Source organism: Marmota flaviventris, chromosome 6 (assembly GCF_047511675.1).
Source record: "Marmota flaviventris isolate mMarFla1 chromosome 6, mMarFla1.hap1, whole genome shotgun sequence".
Lineage (NCBI taxonomy): Eukaryota > Metazoa > Chordata > Mammalia > Rodentia > Sciuridae > Marmota > Marmota flaviventris.
Genome location: NC_092503.1, coordinates 127,758,821 through 127,780,831, shown reverse-complemented (window position 1 = coordinate 127,780,831; position 22,011 = coordinate 127,758,821). Strand labels below are relative to the sequence as shown.

Here is a 22,011-nt window from a genome sequence, read left to right as displayed (position 1 = left end):
ATAGGAGTAATAAGTTCTAGAGTACTTTGGCACAGTAGGCTGACTACAGATAGTATATTGTGTATTTCATAAAAGATAACCTTTACCACAGGAAATGATAAAGGTTTGAAAAATTGACACATTTACTTTTATTTGGATATATAAAACACGTACATGTATCAAAATATCACATGATGCCACATAAATGTGTACAACTTTTATATATTAGTTTACAAAATAAAATGAAATGAAAAAAATAGCTATTGGGAACATTTCCCTGAACTTGTTATCTGACAGATCATGATCACAGAGTCCAGTGCATAATGTGTAAAATGGTTCATACTGGGAACTAAGATTTATAAAATTCACTGTATTTTGTTTTTTAAAACAATTTTGGCATTTATAAGTTCTTGTAAAGAAAGGAATAAAACATAAGCAAGGAAAATAAATATGTAAGTTTTTTATCAAAAAAAGTAGAACTACCATAAAGTTCAGCAATCCTGCCATTGAGTTTATATCCATTGGAAATTAAATCAATATAATGATATTCATTACAGCATCCTTTACCATAGACAAAATAAGAATCGACCTAAGATTCCATCTTTGGATTAATGGATTTAAAAAATATTGCATATATAATTACTTAGTTATAAAAAATAAAGAAATCCTGTCATTTATGAATGTTAATGGAAGTGAAGGTCTTGGTATTAACTTTAATAAGCTATGCACAGATAGATAAATACATGTTACCACTTACATGTGAAATAAAACATTTGATTTTGTAAAAGTAGAGAGTATAATGGTGATTACCAGAGGCTAGGTATTTGAGGATCATGGGTGGGAAGATGTTGGTAAAAGGATACTAAATCTCAGTCATTGAATGACTATGTCCAAATGATCTGTTGTTCAACTTGGTGACTTGTTCAAAATATACATCTTTTAAAATGCTAAGACAGTGTATATAGCCTTTATTCTCCACAAAACCTCAACTGTGTTAAGTAGCTACCATATATTAGCTAAGTTTAGTCATAGTACAATGTGCATATTGTACGTGGTAGATAAATATTCTCTGTCAATTTAAAAAAATATATAAAATTCAAGGAAAAAAACAGAAGTAAAACAGAATCCTGAAGCAGGAAATTATCTCAATCTGCTTGCAATGTCTCCAAGAGAAGAGATGTCACACTCCAACTATGACATCGAGAGTAGCTTCACAAAGGAAGTATTTACACAGGTATGGGACAGACTGAGAAATACCTACAAGGGTATTCTAAGTGTGTATTTTATAAGCACTACCCTGTTAATAGAAAGAGTGGGGAGCAAACCAGTTTTGCTTGCAAAAAAGATTTGGTTGCAAACCAAAGCATGAAGTAGCAAAAAGAAAAGATAGTATTGGAAATCAGAGAGAGAATGTCTGAATATACATGGCCACCTCCAGTATCTGTGTCCTTTGATTGAGCAACAAAGCCAGTCTCACAGGTTCATCTGAGAAGTAGCTAAGAGAATATACCCCCAACTAGCTGTTCTTTCACTCTTGAATGCTCACATGGTGACTCCCATCAGTTAAACCTGACCAGAAGCCAGATACAAAAATCTTCTTGATGTAACATTTAGGGTAACCACACAGTAGAAAGTACTAAGTGAAATATATGGGGGACCATTATTTAGGACTAACTTCTTGCAATGGACCCAGAAGACCAAACCAAGCCAAAAATGGAATCATTTATGTTGAATACCACATAGTCAAACAGAACCTTTAAGAAAGTAGATAGATCAAAAAAAGAACTGTTCTTCCTAAAATAGGAGATTATGTCCTACTCAAGTCAGTGTAATAAGGAGGTTCCCTCTGTTTATACAAGAAGAAATAATAAGAAAGGAAAAGGAGGAGGAGGAAAAAGAGGAGGAGGAGGAGGAGGAGGAGGAGGAGGAGGAGGAGGAGGAGGAGGAGGAGGAGGAGTAAAGGAAAAGAAACCTGAAAAATAAGGTGATATCTACCAATCAGCTTATTCTAGTGTTAATTCTTTGTTCCCTATCTTGCTCAATTCTGTTCTGCCATTGCTCAATGGGAGCTCACATTCTACTTTGGAGAAAGGGAGCTGCCCATATTCATAAATCATGAATAAATTCAATTAGATATATGATAAAGTTGTTAGAACTTTATGTTTTGAAGCTTTATCCATATATGGATAAAAGATGAATCTAGGAAAAGGAATGTGGACTGAGAAATAGTCATTGCATCTATAATGCATAAAATACACATCCATATAATATTAGTGGATATCTTTAGAGAAAGAAGATGAATTTCATACCATTGGAGACAGTAGTCAAAGGAGAAGATTACCACTTGTCTATTCTATTCAATGTATTTGATTTTGTTTTTCTAAATAATGTAGTTTCATATAATACATGTAATTTAAAAATATTAATTCTGTCTACATATGTGAAGAGATTTTTCTCTCTTCAGACAATATAAATTTAGAAAATCATAATTATATACTTTAGTTAGAGAAACAAATATTGTGAAGTTTTTATTTAAATTTTTTTGAATACTTCTCATGGGAAAGATCACTTTTTTCTTGTCTTTCAAATGCATTTTGTGCTACTTTACTATTGCTACTAGAAATAATTAAATCTAGGTGAGCTATTGTAAGAATTAGTGAGGTAAGACATTCAATTAATTTATTTTTTATATAAATTTCCCTGAATCATTTATTCAAACTATCTCTACTCTAATTGTATCCTTGTTCTTTTTATTTATTTATTTTTAATAGTATTCCATTTGAAATTGGCATTCAGTTTGTTGGGTAATTGAATAAGTTCATTGTAAACAAATCTAACATCCAAGAGTCTGATACCCAACCTTAGTTCAGTAGATAACTAATTGTACAAAAAAACAGTTCCATAGAGATCTCTGTCCCCAAAATTTTTCTCTGATCACTCACCTGGGAGCAGGATAAATGAATGATCTATGTGAAAAGAATGCCCAAGAGTTTTCATGAATAGCATGTAAATAGCATGCTCAGAAAGCACTCTGCATATTTCCTACTTTGCCTTCCCATCCTAGTCTCTTTTCCTTTGACACCTGCAACAGAAAAATTAACTGCTTTGAAGCTAATAGTTAAATATGCATCTATGAACTAAAGTTTCTCTGTCCTCTCAAAATTTAAAAATTCAAGTATACTTCCTCACCTTTCCTTTACATTGGAGAATATCAGAAAACAGTAAGTAAAAGGTACTTGTTTTCAGAGGAGGTTGGAATGTGTGTACATCATAATAAACAACACACATATGAAAGGCAGAGTGTATTTCATTTCAGAAAGCCTTTTCTAACTTTTGGAAATACCTAGTTCAGTGGCTCTGCAAAAAACTAGTGTAGACTTGCAATTAATGTCTCTCCTAGACTCTAACTTAAATTGAGCGTAAAAGCATCAAAAGCAAAGATATTTTTGACAGACATTAACCACTAGAATGAGGTATGAAGCTTTCAGTAATTACATGACCATCTCACATCAATCAATTTTAATATATGTTCAAAATTTCATAGGTTGATTTCTCCATATTTTTCAATCGGAGTTTGGGTCAGATGAAAATAACCTGTATTTTTTCTGGGTTATCTTCTACTCTGTATAAAGCTAAACAGTACTTGCAAGTATAAATTAAATAATATAGGATGAAAATGAAGTGAAAACAAGATATACTAGAAAGAAAATATGGAGTATATATGAAGATAATGTCAATAAAAATACAGCATAAATAGATTCCCATATAGTGAAATAGGGATGGCAAATCACTGGAAGTAGAAGATCCAAAAGTCATAGAATCCAAGAGTTAAAAGTAATGAAATATGAGAATGATTTGAAAAAGATGAGACTTTTATGGATATAATAAATGACCTTAAATATATTTTAGAGTGACTTGCATGGATTAGGCATACCTACTGTTCTGTCTCTAGGCAAATATACAGAAAAAAAGAACAGGGAGAGCACAATTAACAGTCAAAAACCATACTTACTGAAGAGAAAATGTGAACAAAATCCAAAATAATACAAATTAAAAAATTGCAGCAAGCATACTGGAAGGGTGATTGTCATCACACTTAGGTATAATAAATTATAGAAAAATTTCTGGAGGACAAAATTAAAAATCCATCTTTAAAAAAAATGAAGATTGGAGCATATTTCAAGAAAGCATTTTTTTTTTCACATAAAAAAAGGACTAGGGAAAATAATAGTCATGCAAGGAAGAGGGTACACACAAATTCATTTGTTTTTTGTGTGTATTGTGTTTTTAATTTGTTCTTTTTAGATATACATAACAGTACAGTGCCTTTCACATATTTTACATACATGGAGAATAACTTATTCTAAGTAGGATCCAATTTTTATGGTTGTAATTATGTGATTTCACTGATGATGTATTTACATATGAACATAGGAAAGTTACATATGATTCATCCTACTGTCTTTCTTATTCTCCTCCCCGCTCCCTTTCCTTCATTCCCCTTTGTCTAATCCACTGAATTTCTATTCTCCCCTTCTCCAACCTTTGTGTGTTAGTATCCGTATATCAGAAAAAAATATTAGGCTGTTTTTTTTGGGGGGTGGGTGGGGTGGGGATTAGCTTATTTCACTCAGCATAGTATTCTTCAGATCCACCAATTTACCAGCAAAAGTCATAAAGGCATTCATTTTTAGGGCTGAGTAATATTAAATAGTGAATATATACTGCATTTTCTTTATCCACTCATCTGTTGAAGAACACCAATTTTAGTTGCATAGCTTAGCTATTATAGATTGAGCTGCTATAAACATTGATGTGGCTGTATCACTGTAGTATGCTGATTTTAAGTCTTTTGGGTACATAATGAGGAGTGGTATAACTGGGTAAAATGCTCATCCATTCCAAGTTTTCTTAGGAATCTCCATACTGCTTTCCATAGTGGTTGCATAAATTTGAAGACCCAACTATGTAGGACTGTGTATTTTTCCCCCACATCCATGCCAACATTTTATTATTACACAAATTCTTGAGCATGATGAAACTTATGTCATTGTACCTTCACACACTCAATTTATACCTGAAGAAACTGATGTTGGAAGTGCTTGATTTCTTACTCAATTCCAAGTAATTAGTAGAATTGATTAAATCCAAAGACTTCTTACTCCCCATGGAGATGGTCTAACTATACCACCATCCTCCGATAGGCCTATAATAATGATTCTCAGAGTTTTAAATTTCTTGTTAATTCTTCTACTATAACTATCTTGATATTCTACTCTTTCTAACATTTCTGAAATGTTGCAACCCTGCCTGTGAAAAGGATTCATGTGATTTCAAGACTCCATGCTATAGCTGCTCTAGCAGAGACCTGGAGATAAAAACCAGTAAACAGCCTCCCTAGCTGATTTTTATGGCAGCCAAAGATTGAACACCACTGACTGGTGGTTTCCCCAGCATAGTTACCTCTATTTGCAATTGAATTTTCACTATAAGGAGATCATTATTGTATGCATTTATTATTCAAAGAGGTAATTCAGATGCAGAATATTTAGCTATTTTTATGTGGTTGTCATGTTTACATTTTTAATTAAATGAAGTGCGAACATATTCTTGAAATTTCTACAGAAAAGTTGTTATCTTTACTTGGATGCTAATTCTCCTTCTCACCTCATTACCTGCTTCAACTCTGGCTATACATTTCTGAAATTTTTCTTTTCTTTTTTTTTTCCTGATAGAATATAGCTATAGAATAGCCTCATAATGAGATGACTTCAAACAATAAGTTCCTTTTAAATATGTTATATTTCCCAATTTTTGCTCTAGAAATGTCATATTTTTATTGTAAGTACCATTTCTTGTAGTATCATGAATGGGTATTTGGTCACCTTGCTACAGACCTTTGCCTTTTTTCCTCCAAGAGTTATTGCACACTATCCTCTATAATAGTATGGCCGATATGTAGTTATACTTTTTAACTAATTATAACTGTTTCTAATTTTTGCCACTTCCTTATTAAAGGTGAGACAACTTGAAGAGAATGATAATAGTTAATGAAAGTCATCATGAAGAGTTCATCCTACTAGGCTTTGCAGACCTACCTTGGCTAGAGCTTCCTCTATTCATTATTCTTCTCATAAAATATCCCTTGGCCTTGATGGGAAACATTGCTATCATTCTGGTTTCCAAATTAGGTCCTCATCTCCACAGCCCCATGTATTTCCTCCTCACCAACCTCTCCTTTCTAGACATGTGTTATACCACAAGCATTGTTTCCTCAGATGCTATTTAATCTGGGAAGCTCTACGAAGACCATTAACTATATTGGGTGTATAATTCAGCTTTATATCTTCCATATAATGGGGGGGCACAGAATGTCTGCTCTTGGCTATTATGTCCTTTGACCGCTATGTGGCCATCTGCAGACCTCTGCACTACACCCTCATCATGAATCAATGCACTTACATCTTGCTAGTATGCATTATGTGGATGACTGGAGTGACCTTTGCTTTCTCAGAAGCCACTCTTACATTACAATTGCCATTGTGTGGTGTCAATAAACTGGATCACTTGTTGTGTGAAATTCCAGTTCTGATAAAGACCGCCTGTGGTGAAAAGGAGGCTAATGAGCTTGCACTGTCTGTGGTGTGTATTTTTATATTAGCTGTTCCTCTATGTTTAATCCTTGCCTCCTATGCTAGTATTGGACGTGCTGTTTTTAAGATTAAATCTTCTGAGGGAAGGAAGAAGGCCTTTGGTACATGTTCCTCTCATCTCATTGTAGTTTCCTTATTTTATGGTCCAGCCATTAGCATGTATCTTCAGCCTTCCTCCTCTATCACAAGGGACCAGCCCAAGTTCATGGCTCTCTTCTATGCAGTAATGACACCAAAACTTAACCCCTTCATCTATACCCTAAGGTATAAGGATGTAAAAGGGGCCTTAGGGAACCTAGTGAGGAACATTTGCAAACGCAAATAAAATTACTTGTAAAATGCAGTTTTTCTAATAACTCACTTAAAATATTTTTAGTTGTAAACAGACACATTACCTTTATTTGATTTATTCATTTTTATGTGGTGTTGAGTATAAAATCCATTGCCTTACACACAGTATGCAAGTGCTCTACCACTGAGCCACAACCCCAACCCCCTAATAATTCATTTTTGACTAATAATATAATCTCATGCTATATGTTCTTTTTGTCAAATATATTTTGTTTCTGACATTTTTAGTCACATTGAGCATGGGTGATATCAGATTATTTGTACTAGTAGGGAAAGTTGATTTGTAAAAATGCAGTAAATAGAATTTTTTGTTTGAATATTGAACTAGTAACTGTACTGAGTAGTAAAAGGAGAATTTTAAATTTTAATTGCAATATAAATCAATTAGTTCAAGCTCACCATCATAAATAAACACCACATAAAACAACACCAATATGCTTCCTATCAGGGTTACCTATTAAAACTTACATGACTCTTGTATTTTGACAAATTTCTGCAGGCAGTATGGCTTAACTTTATGTTTAGGCTGAAACATTCTATGCTTTAAAAGAATCATTATTTTATCAAGCTCAGCTCATGTAGATCTTATCACTTCTTCAAAAATACATTGTAAATATTGTTTACATAATTAATATGCAATGTTTTACATGATTAATTAAACAACTTATCATTAAATGTTACAATGAATAGAATTATGAGAAAAAAATATTAGTAGGTGTTTTAATGTTCATTTAAAATATCATAAGCATGACTCTTTTGAATCAATGAGTAAATAAGTTAATAATAGGCTACTACCTGGAAATATTTCTATGCATAAATTGAAACAGCCATAAATGTCTTTTGAACCAGAGAAAGAATCGGTGTGAGAATGAAGTGTATATTTGGAAGGCTAGAAACTAGATTACATCAACAAATAATACAAGTATCTCTTTATTGATACAAATTTTGGATGCAAATGATGTTCAAAAGTCTGTGACATCCTAAAAGTAAATCTTATTTATAAAACTTACACTTCTATCTTAAAATATTGTCATAATTGGTTCTATTTTGTGAAAGCAAATTCATGATTTTTGTCTTTAAGTAGTGTTGAATTCCTATGTTAAGAAGTCAATATGATGTTGCATAGTGAAGGCATATATACTTGTACAAAAAACCCTCATTTGGACTTTTCAAATGTGTCTTCTAGTATAATCAAGATCTGAGAAAAATCGCAATAAAGGAAAATCACATAGTACAATGAACCACACAAACAAAATCAACTGCAACCATATCTATTCTTTGAAAATAACAGAACATCTGGTGCTAGACCAGGTCTTGAGACCTTTGGAGCTTGGCAACTATTTTAAGTAATATAAATATTGATTTCTGGGTACTTAATAAGGGATTGTCACCAAAAGTTTTTAAATTTCCAGACTGTCATCCTTTAAATTTTTTTAGTATTTTAGAAATATTTGCATATTCATGAGGTAGGCTGAGGATGATATCCATTTTATTTATTTATTTATTTTATTATTAGTTGTTCAAAACATTACAAAGCGCTTGACATATCATATTTCATACATTTGATTCAAGCAGATTATGAACTCCCATTTTTACCCCGTATACATACTGCAGATTCACATGGGTTCCACATCCACATTTTTACATACTGCCATACTAGTGTCTTTTGTATTCTGCTGCCCTTCCTATCCTCTACTATCCCCCCTCCCCTCCCCTCTACTCTCCTCCCATCTTCTCTCTCTACCCCATCTACTGTAATCCATTTCTCTCTCTTATTATTTTCCCCTTTCCCCTCATTCCTCTTATATGTAATTTTGTATAACAATGAGGGTCTCCTTCCTTTACCATGCAATTTCCCTTCTCTCTCTCTTTCCCTCCCCACTGTCTACCTTGTTTAGTGGTGATCTGCTTCTCATGCTGTTCCTCCCTAATCTGTTCTTAGTTGCTCTACTTATATCAAAGATGACATTTGGCATTTGTTTTTTAAGAATTGGCTAGCTTCACTTAGCATAATCTGCTCTAGAGCCATGCATTTCCCTGCAAATTTCATGATTCTGTCATTTTTTAGTGCAGAGTAATACTTCATTGTGTATAAATGCCACATTTTTTTATCCATTCATCTACTGAAGGGCATCTAGGTTGGTTCCACCACCGTCTAGCTATTGTGAATTGTGCTGCTATGATCATTGATGTGGCAGTATCCCCATAGTACGCTCTTTTAAGATCCTCAGGGAATAGTCCGAGAAGGGCGATAGCTGGGTCAAATGGTGGTTCCATTCCCAGCTTTCCAAGGAATCTAAATATTGCTTTCCAAATTGGCCACACCAATTTGCAGTCCCACCAGCAATGTACAAGTGTACCCTTTTCCCCACATCCTCGCCAGCACTTGTTGTTGTTTGACTTCATAATGGCTGCCAATCTTACTGGAGTGAGATGGTATCTTAGGGTGGTTTTGATTTGCATTTCTCTGACTGCTAGAGATGGTGAGCATTTTTTCATGTAGTTGTTCATTGATTGTATGTCCTCCTCTGAGAAGTGTCTGTTCATGTGCTTGGCCCATTTGTTGATTGGGTTATTTGTTATCTTATTGTTTAATTTTTTGAATTATTTGTATACTCTGGATATTAGGGCTCTATCTGAAGTGTGAGGAGTAAAAATTTGTTCCCATGATGTAGGCTCCCTATTTACCTCTCTTATTGTTTCTCTTGCTGAGAAAAAACTTTTTAGTTTAAGTAAGTCCCATTTGTTGATTCTTGTTATTAACTCTCGTGCTATGGGTGTCCTGTTAAGGAATTTGGAGCCCGACCCCACAATATGTAGATCGGAGCCCACATTTTCTTCTATCAGACGCAGAGTCTCTGATTTGATATCAAGCTCCTTGATCCATTCTGAGTTTAGTTTTGTGTGTGGCGAGAGAAGGGGAATGAGTTTCATTTTGTTGCATATAGATTTCCAGTTTTCCCAGCACCATTTGTTGAAGATGCTATCCTTCCTCCATTGCATGCGTTTAGCCCCTTATCAAATATAAGATAGTTGTAACTTTGTGGATTGGTCTCCGTGTCCTCTATTCTGTGCCATTGGTCCATCCGCCTGTTTTGGTACCAGTAACATGCTGGTTTTGTTACTATTGCTCAGTAGTATAGTTTGAAATCTGGTATCGCTATGCCGCCTGATTCACACTTCCTGCTTAGAGTTGCTTTTGCTATTCTGGGTCTTTTATTTTTCCATATGAATTTCATGATTGCTTTATCTATTTCTACAAGAAATGCCATTGAGATTTTGATTGGCATTGCATTAAACCTATAGAGAACTTTTGGTAATATTGCAATTTTGATGATGTTAGTTCTGCCTATCCATGAACAGGGTACATTTTTCTATCTTCTAAGATCTTCTTCTATTTCTCTCTTTAGGGTTCTGTAGTTTTCATTGTATAAATCTTTCACCTCTTTTCTTAGGTTGATTACCAAATATTTTATTTTTTTATGGATATTGTGAATGGGGTGATTTTCCTCATTTCCATTTCAGAAGTTTTGTTGCTGATATACAGGAATGCCTTTGATTTATGTGTGTTGATTTTATATCCTGCTACTTTGCTAAATTCATTTATTAACTCTAGCACTTTCTTTGTAGACCCTTTTGGGTCTGTTCAATATATTATCATGTCATCCGCAAATAGCAATAATTTAAATTCTTCTTTTCCTATTTTTATGCCTTTAATTTCTTTTGTCTGTCTAATTGTTCTGGCTAGTATTTCAAGAACTAAATTGAATAGAAGTGGTGATAGAGGGCACCCCTGTCTTGTTCCAGATTTTAGAGGAAATGTCTTCAGTTTTTCTCCATTTAGGATGATGCTAGCCTGAGGTTTAGCATATATAGCTTTTAAAATGTTGAGGTAAGTTCCTGTTATCCCTAGTTTTTCTAGAGTTTTGAACATAAAGGAATGCTGTACTTTGTCAAATGCTTTTTCTGCATCTATCGAGATGATCATATGGTTCTTATCTTTTAGTCTATTGATGTGGTGAATAACATTTATTGATTTCCGTATAGTGAACCAGCCTTGCATCTCAGGGATGAATCCTACTTGATCATGGTGCACAATTTTTTTTGATATGCTTTTGTATTCGATTTGCCAGGATTTTATTGAGAATTTTTGCAACCAAGTTCATTAGATATATTGGTCTGTAGTTTTCTTTCTTTGAAGTGTTTTTGTCTGGTTTCGGTATCAGGGTGATTTTGGCCTCATAGAATGAATTTGGAAGAGTTCCTTCTTTTTCTATTTCTTGAAATAGCTTGAAAATTATTGGTATTAATTCTTCTTTGGAGGTTTTTTAAAACTCCACTGTATACCCATCCCGTCCAGGGCTTTTTTTGGTTGGTAGTCTTTTGATGGCTTCTTCTATTTCTTCCTTTGTTATTGGTCTGTTTAAATTGTGTGTGTCTTCCTGACTCAACTTTTTTTTTTTTTTTTTAATTTGGTTTGGTTCTCCATGATTAGCTTTCCCCCCACCCTCTGGCTTTACTGAGGTCCTTCTCACTGTTGATTTTGGTTATTGTTTTTTATTTCTTCCTCGTGTAGTGTTTTGCTCAAGATGCTCTTCAATGCTGATTTTCTGGCTGCAAATTCTTTTAACTTTTGTTTATCATGAAAGATTTTTTATTTCGTTGTCATACCTGAAGCTTAATTTTGCTGGATACAAAATTCTTGGTTGGCATCCATTGTCTTTCAATGTTTGAAATACGTTGTTCCAGGATCTTCTCGCTTTCAGCGTCTGTGATGAAAAATCCGTTGTTAGCCTCATTGGTTTTACCCTGAATATAATCTGCTTCCTTTGTCTTGTAGCTTTTAATATTGTCTCTTTGTTCTGTATATTGGATATCTTCATAACAATGTGTCTTGGCTTTGGTCTACTGTGATTTTGTATGCTCGGTGTCCTGTATGCGTCTACAATTTGTACATCCATTTCCTTTTTTATTTCTGTAAAGTTTTCTATAATTATTCCATTCAGCAGGTTGCTCATTCCCTTGGTTTGAACCTCTATACCTTCCGCTATCCTGATAACTCTTACGTTTGTGTTTTTTATGTTATCCCATATCTTTTGGATGTTTTTCTCTTGATTTTTTACCAGTCTTTTTGAGTTGGCTAGACTCTTTTCCAGATGATATATTTTGTCTTCATTATCTGATGTTCTGGCTTCTACTTGCTCCAATCTGTTAGTGATACTCTCATTTGAGTTTTTAATTTGGTTTATAGTTTCCTTCATTTCTAGAATTATTGTTTGATTTTTTTTATAATCTCTATCTCCTGATAAAGATGCTTATTTGCTTCTTTTATCTGTTTATGTAATTCATTTTCAATGTGTTCTTTCATTGTTTGAATTTGTTGTCTCATATCCTCTTTAAGATTCCATTCCATCTGTCTAAGGTATTCCTTGAGTTCTTTATTTGACCATTTTTTTCTGATGCCTCTAGGTCCTCCTGAATATTTAGGCTGTCCTGCATTATGTGTACTTCTTTTCTTCCTTGCCTTTTCATGCTGCTCATGTTACTTCTTGTTCTGTTTGACTGCTGAGTTACTGTTTACTCCTATAAATTTATTTGATGCTTGGGAGGAAAGAGATTAGAAGCGAAGGGAAGAAGTCACTAAAGAGAATGAGAGTAAGCAGGTAGAATTCAAGGAAGGGGGAATAAGGAAATTGAAAATAAATGAAAAAACAAAAGAAAAAATACAGAAAAAAAGGAAAAATATTAAAAAAATAATCAAAAAAATAAAAACAAAAAATAAAAATATAATAATATATATTAGAAAAAAAATTAAAAAATGAAAATGAAAAAAAAACAAATTAAGAAAAAAATTAATAAATGCTGTCTTATAGTTTGATTAACTTCTCTTCCAGTAGGTGGAGCTGTGCCCACTGGGCCAAGCTTCTCCTCTCAATATGTGGGAACCAATCACTGTGCAGCAGCTCCTCCTCCCAGACTGGGCGGGTCTCCAATCCTGAGTGCCTAGGGCCTTTTCTTGTGTCTAGTTAGTTCCCCACTTTTCCTCAAGCCAAGCCCCGCTCACAGGTGACGCTCACCACAATACTGGCTACACGCCAGGTCTGCTGCTCCTGGGAGCCCTATTTTCTTGAATGACTGGGCACACTCGCCCTGTTTACCATTCCCTCAGACCCTATGTTTGTGGAGCTTGGGGCTGAGAACCCTCAGTGTATTTTGCTTGCCCTCTGGTAGCCATGCTCCCGGTAGCTGGTGCAAGAGACCTCAGTTATCAGCACTGATGGGAGCGGAAGCCGGGGGTCCCGCGCCGCAGGTCCCGCACCACTCCCTGCTGTGTGGAGAGGGAAGACTAGGGGGTTACACACCTGCCGCCTCCAGTTTCAATGAAGTTATCTCCTCTGCCGCATTCTGGTGATGTCAGTTCTCTGCCACTCCTGATTCCCTCGGTCTGACTATCTCACTCATGGGAGAGCTGGGAGGGGCCCTTAAGGTTTCCCTCCTGTGTGGAGAGGGAGGGCTAGGGGGTTACACAATGGTTGCTGCCGGTTTCAATGAAGTTGTCTCCTCTGCCGTATTCTGGTGATGTCAGTTCTCTGCCATGGTGGTATCCCATGCAAATGGCAACAGTTCATTCCTTTGCCGGGTGACCAATGCAATGGGTGGGTCCTGACTGGCTCTCCCAAGACCCGTCTCAATTGTGTGGCCACTGCCTATGAAGGCTCGGTTGGTATTAACCTCCGCAGGTTCAGAAGGGCTGACCAGTTGTTTCTGTGGGATCATTTAGCACTGAGTCTCAGCGGTTTGTCTGTGAGACGCAGGTGAAAGGGAGCCTGAATTCAGCCGATCCGGGCTCAGTGTGTGTTCTGAGAGGCACAGATTTTTTGCCCCAGATCCAAGTCAGCTCAGCATTGCCTTGTGATCCTGAGCAAACAGCATTTAGATGGTTTAAGACTCCCTATGCCTGCGCAGCTGAAAAGGTCAGAGACTTGATCTCCCTGCACCGGCAGCCATGTTGGATCTCCCTGAGATCCATTTTAAATATGGAAGAATTCATTTGTATTTATATGCAATCTATATACACAGATGAAGGCAATCTTGAGAAATATTGTCAGTGCATTTTGATTATAATCCATCAGAGCAGCTAAGTGTAGAATTTTTCACTTGTAGCATCACATTAGTATTAAAAAATTTCAGATTTCAGAGCTTTTTTGATTAAGGATGCTCAACCTGTAAGGATATTTTGAGCTTTTGGAGGAAAGACTTCAATTCTGCATTAAAAGCATAGCTATAAATGTTGCCTATAGTTGTTCATAGTGCTTTCTTATATTATCCTGAGTTCTGATGCATTTGATGTGTATGCTATTTTCTTGGTCTGTAAAGATTATTCATTTTGGAAATGTAAAAGTAATCCAGACTTGGTAACTTATCAGAACTAAGAATTAACACAAAATTCTCAGGATAAAGAATACTTATAACAGTGGTGGGAAAAACCCACAGAAATATTTTATTTGTATTAGTGAACTTCACATTTCTAAGGTATGTATGTTCAGTATGTTTCAAAATTTAGTTAACCTTTAAGAAGCTCTGAAGAAAAGGCATATTGTTATATCAAAGTGAAATTGTATTCTATGTTCAATGGAAAGCATAAGCAATATTAAGAGTGTCTTTTTCAAGAAAGTTAATTAGAAACTTATCATTTCCCAAAGAAATCAGACTATTCTGAAGAACAAATAGAAAACATTAAAGCAGTTTAAGTGTAATGATAAAAGACAGTTAAGTCTTTAAGAAATCAAAATGTTTTAACCATGGTTTTCTCTAAACTAAAGATATCCTCATCTATGCTTAGCATACTAATGGCTAGACAAGAAGTGCATCCCCTTCAAGAGGGATAATTAAACTAGATGTAAATTAGAATTCTGCTTTAACAAATGCCTTTAGGTCTTAATATAAATCCAATATCTTTTCAAACTGTCATATTTAGAATTCCCAAGCCTTAGAGGAGACACAGAGGCCACTGGTAAAAAATGGGTAGACTGAAGAAGAATTATATGGTGGGATTGGAAAATCTGTCAGATATGTTTGAAGAAAAAACAGTAGACTTACATTTAGATAACTAATTTCCTAGTCTAATATGAGAAGTAAACACTTCAGTATTGTGATTACAATAAGTGTATTTTGAATAAATGCTTAAATTTTTACCTGAACAAAAGTATGCATATAATACACATAAATACAAAACAACCTTCAATATGTACTGAGTATTCAAATAATCATTTAAGAATTTATTTCACAGAAAAATAACCTCTGAACATGGTTATTTTTTATTAAGATTTACATCATGCAAATTGTTTCAAAAGCTTTCTGGATGTAGCCATTTTAACTACTGATCTCAAGATCTTAGTATCCTCATATATATTGAACTTTGGTTACTACATGCATAGAATTAGGAGGCTGACCGAAATAATGACTGGTACTTTCTGTTATTTTATACAGACAGAAACCGAGTTCAATACTTCTCATTAATATTCTTTCAACCATTAGATTGTATTGTATATGTAACACTAACACCACCCTCCCTTCCCATACCAATTGTAATATATAATAATTTCATTTTCTATACTTTTCTGCATTTTCTGCTTTATTTATTCATTTATTTTTGAATTTAGAAATGCGCCTTCTTATTGCCTACATCTTAAGACCTTCCTTAAAATGAACTATTATAATAAGTGAGAAAATACATTCTGTAAAATATGGTTCTGTCTATTGCTAAATAAAAATGCCCAATACCAAAGGAAACATAAAAAAAATAAAATAACAAAGGATCTACAAAAACCTAAAAAACTAGTGAAACCCTAAGGAACTTAATGACACCCTGTCTCAAAATTTTTAAAAATAAAGAAGACTGGGGATGTACCTCAGTGATCAAGTGCTCCTGGGTTCAATATCTAGTACTAAAAGCAAAACAACAACAACAACAACAACAAAAAAAAACAACAACAACAAAAAACAAACAAACATACATAGACAAAAAAGAATAAAAAATTAAGTTCTTACTAATCAGTAATTACCTGTAATGAAAATGAATTAAGTATGCAATTGAAAGACATAGATGACAGACAGATAAGAAAACAAGCTCCAACTAAATGCTGACTACAAAGATTCTTTTCATCTTTAAAGACCGAAAGGGAAGGGTTGGAAAAAGACTGTCCAAAAAAGAATGGAAACCAAAGGAGAACAGGATTAACAAAACTTACACCGGTTACAATAAACTTTAAGTCAAAAATCATAAAATTGAATAAAAAAATCATTATATAATGATGATGCCAACTTCACCATGGATATAATAATTGTAAATTAGATAAAAAATATTAAAAGTCCTGAAGAGAGAGAATACAATAAAAGTAAGGTACTTCTAAACTCCATTTTCACCAATAGTCTGATTGTCCAAACAGAATTATCTATAAGGAAACACTGTTCTTAAGTTACACTGAAGACCAAGAGGACCTAAGAGATGGTCATAAAACACTATCTCAAAGCATTGGCATACACATTCTTCTTAAGCACACAGAAGACATTCTCCATGAAATATCATGTGTTAGCCCATAAAACTATTTCTAACTATTTTAAGGAGTTTGAAGTCATATCATGTAAACTTTTCTGAATAAAGTGGTATGAAATCAATAATGACAGGAGAAATTTACAAAGATTCCAAGTGCATGGAAATTAAGCAATATGCTGTTGTTTGAACAACCAATGAATCAAATAAAAATAATACTTAAAATATATTGAGACCAAAAAAAGATGAACATGCAACATTCCAAAGCTTGTGCAGAAGCAAATTAAGCTGAGACTGGAAATCCAATAAAAAAATATAATTTTAGCTATTTTAAAAGATAGTCAAAAATCATTAGATAGATTAAGAAAAAGGTAAAACTTCAAATAAACATAATCATATGTAAAAGAGGAGATACCACAGAAATACAAAGGACAATAAGGTTACTATGCATAATTCATGCTTGTAATTAGATAATCTAGAAGAAATATATAATTTCTTAGAGCCTTACAACCTATCAAGACAGAACCATAAAGAAATAGAAAATCAGAACAAACCAATAAGAAGTAAGGAGATAATAATCAATAACAACCCAAAGGACTTTAAATCACATACTACAGTGACACACCCACATCATTGTATACAGCAGCTCAATTAGCAATAGCCAAGCTATGCAACCAACCTGGATGCCCTTTAACAGATGAATGAATTAAAAAACTGTGGCATATATGTACAATTGAATATTACTCAACTGTAATGAAATTATGACATTTATCAGTAAGTGGATGGAACTTGTCAATATCATGCTAAGTGAAATAAGTCAGTCTCAAAAAAAGCAAGGGTCGAATATTCTCTCTGAGATATGGATTCTAACTCATTACAAGAAAGAGTAAGGAGGAGAAGTATAGAATTTTATTTGATTAGACAAAGGGGAATAAAGAAAAGGGAGGGAAATTGAAATAAGAAAGTAGAATGAATCATACATAACTTTCCTATGTTTACATATGGGTACATGACTAGGGTAACTCCACATTGTTTAACAACAAGAATGGGATCAAAATTTTAATCACTTGCACTCCATGTATATCTAATATATCAAAACACACCCTAATATATCAAAAATACACATCTTAAAACAAAAATATTTTTAAAAGGCCTCATATGAAAAGCCTTCAATGAACCTCATACCCAATGGTGAAAAGTTGAAAGCCGGGTGGGTATTCATTTTCATCACATTTTTTTTCAACACAGTACTGCAGTCTTAGTTATAATAATTATGTGAAGAAGTGAAATTGTCACTATTTGTTCCATTAACAAAACTACTGGAACTAATTAGATAATTTTATAAAGTTGTAAAATACAAAATCAACACCAAAAATCAATGTTTCTATGTACTAATAATGAACTATGTGATAAAATCTCATGAACACAATCTCTTATAAAACTAGAAAATTTTAAATACATCTGAATACTTTCAACCAATGAAATGAAAGACCTGCCACTGAAAACTGCAAAACACTGATGAAAGTAGCTGAGAAAAACAAATAAGTGGAAAGATATGTTTATGGATTGGAAAAAATTACTGTTGTTAAAAGGTTCAAAGAGAGCTACAGAGTCACTGCAATTCCTTATCAAATTTCTAATGTTATTTTTCATGGAAATATTATAAACAATTCTGAAATTCCCATAGAATTATTTTAAAACTCCAATATTACCAAAATGGTCATTACCAAAAAGAAACTGAAAACATTGTTCTGCTTGATTCAAAATATAATTTGAAGCTATAGTAATGAAAACATGGTGCTGATAAAAAAAAAAATAGACACATCAGCTTATGGGACAGAATAGAGAGTCCAAATATGAACCCACAAATATACATTGAATAGACTTTCAACAAAAATGCCATGAATACACAAGGGGAAAATATAGTATCATCAATAAATAGTATGGGAAAAACTGGATATCCACATACAGAAGAATGGAATTGGTTTCTTATATAACCAACTCAAAATGGATTAAACACTTAATGTAATACCAGAAACTGTAAAACTACTAGAAAAAATAGGGGAAATCTAAGCAATATTGGTCTGGGTATTTTTTTAAGATGTGACTTGACAAACATAAGCAACAAGATAGTGGAATAGGGAGGGGAAACATGGGAAGAATAGACAAACTCTAGATAGGCAGAGGGGTTGGAGGAGAAGGGACAGGGCAAGGGGTTATTAATGATGGTGGAATGTGATGGTCATTATTATCCAAAGTACAGGTATAAAGACACGAATTGGTGTGAATATACTGTGAATATAACCACAGATATGAAAAAATGTGCTCTATATGTGTAATAAGAATTGTAATGCATTCTGCTGTCAAATAGAAATAAATATATAAATAAATAAAAGAAATATTGCTGGGATAAAAAAGAAAAAAGTCAAATTAGTGAAAACTGAAAAGTTTCTGCACAACCAAGGAAACAATAAACACAAAGAGTCAATATATGGAATGAGAGAAAATCTTTGCAAATCATCGTCTGATAAAAGGCTAATAATCAGAGTAAATAAGGAATTCAATTGTAAGAAAATAAATGACTCCATTAAAAAAATAGGCAAAAGACATGAATACACTCTACTGAAAAGATGACCTTCAAATAGCCAACAGGTATATAAAATATTCCTTGACAATGTGAATTATCAGAAAAATGCAAATTTAAACAGCTCACTGTAGAACATAATTATCAAAAAGAACAATGAAATCAACTGTCTGCAAGGATGTGGAGAAAAATAACACTTGCACACTGTTGGTGGGAGCATAAGTCAGTTTATGCATTGGAAAAATCAATGTTAAAATACCTAAAGACAGCTACTAAGTCATTGCAATTCCTTATCAAATTTCTAATGTTATTTTCATTAAAATATATTAAACTATTCTGAAATTCTCATAGAATTATTAAGAAAGGAAACCAAAAGTCCAATATAACCAAGGTGGTTCAAAAAGAGCTACAGAGTTACCAAAAGAAACTGGAAACATTTCTCTACCTGATTAAAACTATACTTTGAACATATAAAATCATGGTACTGATAAAAGAAAATAGACACAACAGCACATGGGACAGAATGGAGAGTCCAAATATGAACCCACAGATATATGTTGAATTGAGTTTCAACAAAAAATGCCAAGAATACACAAAGGGATAGTATAGTCTTTTCAATAAATAGTATAGGAAAACTGGATGTTCATATAGAGGAGAATGGAATTGTGCTATTATCTCATTATTTTCTTTGAGATTTTATCTAGGCTAATGCTTAAACTAACTGCAACTTATTTATTTTATTAAAACCTTAGGTAAGCACCTATCACATTTTAAGTTGCATATGTCCATTTATATTCAAAAACTAATCCTGTTGCAACTTCTAATGTTATTTTCATGAAATGACATTTCCATTTGTTCTGTCTCAGTGAATGAACACTAACTTTCAACTTCAGTATGTTAATTTCTATTTTGAGTGATGTATGACATATTTTCTTAACCTACAGATCCAGGAGAGGTTTATTTCAGAATTACTCATTAAAGAAACCACTGAAGAATTTAAATGTTTTTCTCATATAAACCTTCACTATTTTGCCCTGAGACCATTTAAAGAAAATTTTAAGGATGTAAGCTCATTTACTTTTGTACTTTCCTAATTAAACCCTCCAATCTCATTTTCATAGTTTATGCTTTGTGGCTCTAATCTTCACCTAGTTGTAGGAATTATGAAGCATTTTTGTGCCAGTTTTGTGCTACCATTACAATTGGGTCCTGGCTTTTTCTCTACTTCTTGTCTCTCTGGACACAATGACCAATTGAACTCTTGAATCTCTAAGGCCTAGAGGACAGCACTGTGTGCAATATTGGTCCTTAAGAAATATTGGTTGGTTTTATTTAAAGGTACAGACACTTCTCATCAAGGTTGTTGATATCTATAAAATGAGCATTGTGCTGTGGAAGTCTACTAGGAATCTGGTGAGAGCCTAGGTCAGTTAAAAATGCCTCAGTGATTGAAGACAATATATATAATTTACTTTCATTTTATCGAAGACTTTTTTGTGTTTTGGTGCGCAGCCCAGGTTGTACCTAATTTCATTCTTGAGTGAAAGGTCACATGGTTGAAACTTAAAAAGTCATTGAGCTTATCAACCCATTGTCAGTTGCAACCACATTCCAGACCTGGCACAAAGAAAGATGTAGACATCTCTCTGTTCCAAAAAAAGTGTGAGTAGTATCCAATGCAGAAAATTATGAGTGGAAAGTGTCTCTCAATGTCATTTCATTCATATATCGCAACACATTAAATAATTAGAGTATCCGATTTGTGTTGGGAGCAGTGAATGAATTTTGGTCTTTGAATTGCCCAAAGACAGAGGCAATACCTCTCTTGGGAATTTCTCAGTGCTAAGGCACTGATGAAGATTGTCCAGTTGCTATGGTGATGCCCTGTTCAAAGGGGAATCCTGTGCCAAACACAGGTTCCCTGGAGGAAGAGAATTATGGGCGCAAGCTTATAGCTCTAATTGGGCTACTTGTACTACAAACTTGGTTCTGTTTATCTTAAAGAAACTTTCTCACAATAAATCATTTTGATGTTTAAACCTGTATAATAAATATGCTGAGTTTGCCTGTGGTCAGTCTTCCTTCTTCAGAGGTTGGCTGATCCACTGGGTCCCGGCTTTTTCTCTACTTCTCTGTTTTCTTTTCTCAATCCCCTTGCCCTACAGTACAGGAATCTGAATAAATGGGTGTGCAGGACTTGGCAGATTTGTTTTCTAGAAACCAATCCTTTTTATATTTTTATTATTTTTGAATGAACCCTCGCTCATTATATCTCCATAGTTAGAAAGAATCAGTGGGATGTCTAAATCTATATGCAAACTCAGGAAAGTCTAATATATTATTTTTCAATTGAAGCTTTTTTGCTGTTATTTACTAGAAGTAATGTGTATCTATAGCTAATAAAGCCAGTGTTCAAAGGAAAATATTATAAATATTTAAAATTGTGAGGACTTACAAGTCCTATTTTTAGCTTTAAAATAATCATATAGAGTCATATATATTCATTCTCATGTATCATTTCATCACCAATTTATATTTCATATGTCAGTTTTTCTCACTCTGGGAAATATTTTTCATTCAGCGGTAAAGTTGCTAACAGCTTACCTTTTTTCCCATCCTTTTACATAAAGCCTGTGAATGCCTTTGCTTTTGAGATGTGTCTCTTTCAAACAATATATTATTTTAATCCATTCTGCCAATCTATGTCTTTTAATGGGGGAGATGAAACTATTTACATTCAATGTTATTATGGATACATGTTTTTTTATTTCTTGCACTTTTGGTCTGTTTGCTGTATTTTAGGTACTCTTAATTTTCTTTTAATTAGTTGCTCTTCTATAGAACTATATCCATTCATGAGCTTTGTTGTTGTTTTTTTATTTCTACTCTAT

General features: G+C 33.7%; 1 pseudogene; it reads left to right on the top strand.

Moving 5' to 3' along the window:
- The first annotated feature begins 6,016 nt into the window (after positions 1-6,016).
- LOC139706275 (olfactory receptor 2B11-like) lies at positions 6,017-6,957 on the top strand (annotated as a pseudogene).
- The last annotated feature ends 15,054 nt before the right edge of the window (positions 6,958-22,011 follow it).